Below are 8,134 nucleotides of genomic sequence, written 5' to 3' on the forward strand. Positions count from 1 at the left end.
ATTGAGCCCGCACACTCAGTGCTATATAATCAACTCGCACACTTAGTGCTACGTAATCAAATCGCACACTTAGTGCTACATAGTCAAACTCGCACACTTAGTGCCGCATGGTCAATTCGCACACTTAGTGCATCATATTCATTTCGCACACTTAGTGCAACATAGTCAAATCGCACACTTAGTGCTGTACAATTTAATCCCGCGCACTTAGCGCCAATCTCATGGTCATAAATGGTTATCCCGCACGTTTAGTGCCGAGATCAACAACTCAGTACATCTTACCTCTTTTCTTTCATTCAACAATTTCATCATCATATACGTACATGCATATATATATATATGTATATTTATTCATTCCATTTAGCATCAATACATAAACATTATGACCATTTGAAATAATACCAACTACATGCTTAATGACTTACCTCGTGTTGGGTAAGACGGTTCCAACTCGGCTACTCGATAACCTTTTCTTTGCCTTTGCTCGATTCATCTCCTTTAACTCCTTGAGCTAAATCAATAATTTAACTAGTTTAACCACCTTGCTAAATATTTACAATCCAATTTCACATGTATATGTATGTTAGTATATTCGGCTAATAACCTCATGCAACTACCAAAGCCGAATCAACTAAATATACTTATGAATATATATATATCATCATCGAAATCACCTAAGCTTAGACATCAATTTTTAATTCCAAGCAAGTTGCCGAATGCAACCTTACTAAATTTTCATGGATTCAAGTCATGGATTCAATATACCATTACCATGAAATCAACAACCAAAAATTCATAGACAATTTAGGAAAATCACATTACAAATCTCATATTCAAGCAAAGGCCATGGCCGAAATGCACATATGACCACATAACAAAAATATTGAACCTTTGGTTGCCTAACTAGCTTAACATCCATCAAATTTTAAATCAAGAAACTCACCTCATCTATAATCAACCCTCAATACCCTAAAGCATCAAAAACGACATCAAAGAAATACAACCATCCATGGCCGAATGTCATCTTCTTAACTTTACAAAAAAAAACATTTGCCATGAGCTAGCTTCTATACTTGATGGCCACTCCAAATATACAAAGATTTTCAATGATAAAGCATTAACATACCTTAATCCACTTAAAGGACCACCTTGGCCGAATCTTGCTTCCTCTTCTTCCTCTAGTTAGAACAATTGCAAAAGAAAGAAAACATGAACACTCCTTCTTCCCTCCTTATTAAGCATTCAAACTCCCTCATTTTTCATGCCACAACATCAAACACTCCTCCTAGGCACAAGCAATGGCCGAATTCTTTCCAAGTTTTTTTTTCTCCCCTTCTTTTTCTTAGTTTTTCGGCTAGGAGATGGCAAGTATGACACCCATTTTTTTTTTGTTCCCTTTTCTATTATTATCCCCATCATTTGTTCACCAAAAGAAAACATATTAAATTAGAATGAGTGGAGCATCATCACTCCTTGGCCGGCCACCATGAATTTTATGGGCAATTTGACATGCAAAGCCATGCTTCCTCACCCTATTATTAATTACTCCTTATAATTCATCTATCATCTTTTCTAACTTCGTCAACTAGGTCCTTTTTGAATTAATTCACAATCCTAATACTAATATTAAGCATTTAATTTCTCATATATTCACTGTCACACAACAATTTATGCAATTAAAACACGAAAATAAATTTTTGGCTCGGTAATGTGGTCTCGAAACCACATTCCAACCAGGGTCTAATTTGGGTTGTCACAATTAAACACTCTTTAATAAGATATATTCATAACATTAACATATCCTCTTACAAGCAATGCATCTACTCATGCAATATCAAGTCTAGATTTCTTAATTCACATTCATAAGACTTGTCATTTTAATGATCACTTTTACCATTATAGTATGGTTATCCACTTATCCATCCAGCACTCATGTTCAACCATTATCACATTGTTTTTATAACGTGCAATTACTACATGGCCATGACCACTTCAATTGGTCATAGAGAATACATCCAACACACATGTCATATTACCAACCATGCATGGCAACCAAACATAATCACATCATAAAGATTAGACATAAAATGAATAGCTAGATTTACAAACCGAAATCAATATGAGCCACATCTCATGGCCATATACATATAAGTTAATATAAGCCAATACATTTGGCCAAAATCATAATAACACATACCATGAAACTTGATCCCTATATACGCCACTCACTTGAAAATTTCTAACATATGCTTCATTATTCCAAAGGTAGTGACTTGATAGTGTGATACTGCCTCCGACGATCTCCAACCCTGAGCCGACCTGACAACCCTAAAGAATTGGAGAGGAGGGAGTAAGCTTAAAGCTTAGTAAGTCCATATGAAAATAATAAGCAATATGCCAACATGCTTCTCAAGGAAATTCAACCATATTTGCATTTTTACTTATGTTCCAGCCAAGTTGTTTTCTCGAGTCATAGTACTAAATTATTTATATCTGGAGCTACGGAACTCCAAATTAAGACCCGCTAATTTTTCCTGAAACTAGACTCACATATCTTCTCACCATAAAATTTTCAGAATTTTTGGTCTGGCCAATAAGTACAGTTTATTCCTTAAAGTTACCCCTTTTTCACTGTCGAACAGTTTCGACCCCTCCTCACTAAAAATTAATTATCTCATAATAGAGACTCGGATGATTTTCCCATCTATTTCTCTTGAAAATAGACTCATTAATAATTCTAAGCATATAAATTATAACCCATAACTATTTTTTTACAATTTCCAATGATTTTATCAAATCGGAACAGGGGATTTCAAAATCATTCTAACTCTGTCTCACCACAATTTAAATATTTCATAATATGAAACTCTTTTGCTTACACAGTTTCTTTTATGTGAAACTTGACTAATGAAGGTTTAATTTCATATTTTATTCAGCCTCTAACTCCACAATCATCCAACTACTGCTGTCTAACACTGTTTTAGTGCAATAAAATGATAACTATCATAAGTTCACTTTCGACTAATCATGAACTCACCATTTCATGAATTCCATGTTCAAATGCAAAATATAAGTTAACATGATATTGCAACAAAATTTATAATCATAATTCATACATCTTAGCTCACCGATGTCTCAACATTTCAAAGTCTCAATAACCATAAGCTTAGTGTACAAACTTGCACTCATCGTAATATATTGTCAAAACCATTTTTAAATCAAGTTTTGGAAAATGGGAATCGACTTTAAGAAAAATGAAAACGGGAGTCGCCACCAATCTTTTTAGGTGTGATTGGATCACCTTATAAAATGTTTTGTTTTAAAACATTAATTTTGGTCTACGAAAGTCGAGAAAACAGATTCGGGAGTCGGTTACGTACGAGGAAGGATTAGCACCCTCGTAACGCCCAAAAATTGGTACCTAATTGCTTATCAAGTGTCTTTAATGTCGGAAATTTGAAAGTTTAAGATGCAAACCCCTTTTAATTAGAATGTCTCAATTTTGAAAATTAAGGCTCACTTATTTCAAACGAGTCAAAACATCACATCAAGTAAGTTAGGACGCAACATTTTAAAACCTTTGAAACTAAGCTCGTCTTTCGAAAATTTCTATCTCGAAACAACAAAACACCATATCTAGTAAGTTAGGACACTATGTTTTGAAATCTCAAAATAATTGTTTAAGTTTTGAAAACTCAAAATCACTTAGAAGGGTGCTTGACTATTCGAATTCAACGAGAAAAGTCGCAACCCAGTAAGTTAGGGCACTACCTTTCTCGAAGTTTCCAAACATCAAGCATTGCCTTTTATTTTTAAAAACAATAAACCTTGGAATATTATTTTAAATGACGTTTTAGGATGACATATTAATGCATCATGAAGCATAGATGTACAAAATATTCTAACATTTCCATACAAGCATAAATAATATCATTAAGACAAAACTAAATAACATGAACATACGTTTAATGAAAAAAATCATACTTGGGTAAATATAAGATAATAAACAAATAAAAACAAGAGTAAACTAAAAGAAAAACATAATACATGCAAAAATTATACAATAATATATATCATAAAATAGCACATAAAAGAAATAATTAAACATAGCATATAAAAAAAATGAAACTATGCACAAATAAGATAAATGACATACACTAGAAAATGAATAAATAGAACATTTACCAATTATAAAAATATAATGCAATAGTTCAAAATACATGAAATGATAATATAATATATATACACGCATAGAAAATATATATTTGAAAATAAACAATATAAAAAGGTTAAATATTATAATATATAAAATACATAATCAAATGTATAAAAGATAGGAATAAATATACATATTTGAAAAATGAAGAAATTAAAATAAAAAAAAGGTTGAAAAACTAAGATAGACGAAGAATAAAATAAGAACAAACCACAGAGAGTAAGAATGCAAGAGGGAGAGAAATTTGAGTGAATGCTCTCAAGAATTCTTATTGGTTCCCAAAACTCAACTCATTTACAATGAAGGGAGAGGCCTCTATTTATAGCTGAGCCTCCCCAAATCCAATGGTACAGATCAATTACATCAATGGTTAGGATTAAAGGATATCTACAAATTAAATCTCCAAGATTACAAGATCATATCTTCAAGATTGCATATCATATTTAAGATTGCATATCATATCTAAGATTGTATCATATCTAAGATTGCATATCATATCTACGATTGCATATCCTTAAAGATTATATTTCCATATGAGTCAAGCTTATAGATGGACCTTAAATCTTTTCAAGTAATGGGCCATTCCGATTGGGCCAAATTATATGTTTGTAATTTTGTACTGGACTTGGACTTTGTTTTATTTTTATTTTTTGGGGGTTTATTATTTTAAACACTGAAATGGGCCAGGCAAAAATGGGCTATTACAGCTGCCCCTCTTTGCTCATTGTCGTGTAACGAGAATAGAGTAAAGACTATAAAAGGAGATTAAGGCGAGTCTTCGATCTGCTCCACTACTGCTTAGGGAGATAAGATCTGCAAATTTAACCTGTTACCCTACTGCTTAGGGGATTAAGGCGAGTCTTTGATCTGCTCCACTACTGCTTAGGGAGATAAGATCTGCAAATTTAACCTGTTACCCTACTGCTTAGGGGATTAAGGCGAGTCTTCGATTTGCTCCACTACTGCTTACGGAGATAAGATCTGCAAGTTTAACCTGTTACCCTACTGCTTAGGGGATTAAGACGAGTCTCGATCTGTTCCACTACTGCTTAGGGAGATAAGATCCGCAGATTTAACCTGCTACCCTACTGCTTAAGGGATTAAGACAGTCTTCGATCTGCTCCAATACTACTTAGGGAGATAAGATCTGCAAATTTAACCTGTTACCCTACTGCTTAGGGGATTAAGGCGCTGAATTTTGTAATTTTCAATCAATCTTGCTACATTGTCCACTGGGGAATCCACCTGTAGAATTGATTTCCTGGAATTTATGCTTATGCCAAATAATGAAGATGCCATGATCGAAATGAGTCAAATGCTCCTAATCAGACATATTATGATACAAAATGTTTATGAAAATAACTCCTATTTCGGATGTCATCACTCATTCATCTATCGAGCTTTCCACCTCGTTCTTCTCGACATATCAATCATACTCTGCTCTTATGCCTCGAATCTTCTCCATCAATTTGGTCTACCATACCATTCCCCGAATGTTACGACCCACTGAAGATGTTTATAAAATGATCCTTTCTTAAGATTAATATTGCTTAAAACGTCCAACCACCTTTTGGACTGAAGAAGAAAATCTCTCGAGTATTTCCAACCCATACATATGAGAATTCCTTAAACAATTGTCTTGTTTCAGTTTCTTGTATTATCTAGAAATTTCCAGAGTAGTATGCAAAACTTCGTTTGTGAAGATATTTTAGTTCATCTATCATTATTTCAATGCAACATGCTTTATGAATAATGGGAGACAAATAAATTGATCCTGAGGATAATTAGATTTGGACAAATTATTGGAAGGAATGCAAAAAGATTAACCTGAGAACATATCTTTGTGAAGAAAAAGAATCCAAAGGTAGTAAATAGGACAGAAATCAGATGCCCCAGATATCGCCGCTTGAGCGTCTATACACCAGCTCTATGAAGACTTTCTTGAGTTCAACATGTGTTTAAAAGATCCAAAGTAATTCGTTGATACCTCGATATGTAACATACTTCACTTCTCGTTGAATCCGGTATAACAAGGTCACTGCATGACTTTCCAAATTTGAGCTGCCCTTTCGGGTTTTCAACTCAAAATCCCTTTGGTCTCAAGGCGCCCTTTGCAGGTTTTCACCTTGGCCTCTCCATTTTTTTTTCTTTTTCCTTTTCTTTTCTCTTTTTCTCTTTTTCTTTTCTTTTTTCCTTTTTTTTTGAAATAGAAGTCCCAAAGTGCCCTTTGCGGGTTTTCACCTTGGCTTCCCTTCTCCTTTAGACAAAGTACACCTTGACCGAGTCTGAATTCACTGGATCAGATAAATTCTTCCTATCCATTTCTTGTCAAAATTAGTGCACCTCTAGAGAAAGCCCTCTTTGCAACATATGGCCCTTCCCGATTCGGCATCCTTTTGCATGGGAAGGATCTCTTTCAGCACAAGGTTTTCTTTATGAAATTCTTTTGGACGAACCTTCTTTGTCATAAGTCTGTGTCATCCATTCTTGGTACATTTGCTAGAGGTATTCAATTCTTGACTCCATCAAAGCTTGGAGGAAAAATCTTGATTTATAAACCCATGAGAAAGGGATTGCCCCAGCAGCAGTCCTGGCTGTTGTTTGTCAAACCCTACAAAAAGATGGTTCAATGATTCTCAACAGACAAGAATGAAGTTGCTGACTTTATCCTTCAACCTGGAAAGCTGAGGTACAGAGATTACTCTCGGAGCATACATCCCACCATGACTCGATGATGTTTCCAAAGAATCCCTAATCTTCATAAATTGCCTCCAACTGTGAAGCTACCAAATGAGCGTAGCAAATAGGAGCCACAAAAAATATGGTTGTGGTGCTCCTTTGATACATATAGGATAGAGAATGAACAAACTCTTGCAGATCATCAGTCGAAAACCCAACCTGGTCTAAGAGAACATGATAGTGGGTCTGCCTCGTGATTCCAATCATTCCAGCATGGGTACCAAGGTAAAAATCATTGTTCTTTGGATGTCATACTTTGTTGTCAATGACAGTACCATGTAGCACATTGTCAGGAGATCCCTGCTGAAAAAACTTGGTATGATGGTTTTTCGTACAATAATAACCACAATCTTTAGGGTTCTACTTCTCGTCAAGGAACTTGCAAGCCTCAATAACTTGATCAAAACTTGATTGAATTGAGACTCGCTAACCCCATCCCTGAAAATAATGATTTGATCAGGTTTTATCTTCTCTGAACTTGTATAGAAGTCTAAGAGAGCTTCCTTCATGATACCGTCATCCACTTTATCAAAAACTGGTTTTGATGAAAGAATCTATCATTTTAAGCTTCAGAGACTGTGAACAGCCTGATGCCCCATAGCTGGAAATCAATGGCCACCGCTTGGAGCTAACTATTGACGGTACATCAGACTGCTCAGGAAAGCCAAACAATGCACACATTCCAAGGATGATGGTTGGAACCTTTGAAACAACTGGAACTGAAGGTGTTTGCCCCAGCGTAAGCATAGAGAGTAGGCGGTAGTTTCTTATGCCAATTTTTACCAGTCTCGGTCATCTTCTGTAATTTGTTTTTTTCTTCTTTTTCTTTTCTTTTGTCAACCTTTATTGTACTGTGGTATGGCGCATTATCTTTGAACAGACTGCAAACTTTTGGCATTGTGCAGTTATATAATCTTTTTTTTTAAAATGGATGACTTTTGAATTTGTAATATTGGCATATGAAGCTATCTCCCCCTCTTAATGGAGTAGTTGACGTCCACAAAGATGAGTCATTGTCAGCTTGAAACTTTTGACGAGCTCGGGCCCATAACATACATGCCCCATAAGCCTTGACTCCTTTAAATTTGGCATTCATTGTACAACTGATGCGATCCCTTTCCATGGTGGACTAACAATGCCCCAAAACCTCATGTTTATCCTGGCAATTGCAAATCCTCC

At 35.1% G+C, this 8,134-nt stretch overlaps 1 pseudogene; it reads right to left on the reverse strand.

Annotated features, from left to right (window-relative positions):
• Nucleotides 1-6,852: 6,852 nt before the first annotated feature.
• On the reverse strand, nucleotides 6,853-7,900 carry LOC121219824 (protein argonaute 4-like; annotated as a pseudogene).
• Between the last annotated feature and the right edge of the window lie 234 nt (nucleotides 7,901-8,134).

The sequence above is a fragment of the Gossypium hirsutum genome, chromosome A03 (genome assembly GCF_007990345.1).
Source record: "Gossypium hirsutum isolate 1008001.06 chromosome A03, Gossypium_hirsutum_v2.1, whole genome shotgun sequence".
NCBI classification, from domain to species: domain Eukaryota; kingdom Viridiplantae; phylum Streptophyta; class Magnoliopsida; order Malvales; family Malvaceae; genus Gossypium; species Gossypium hirsutum.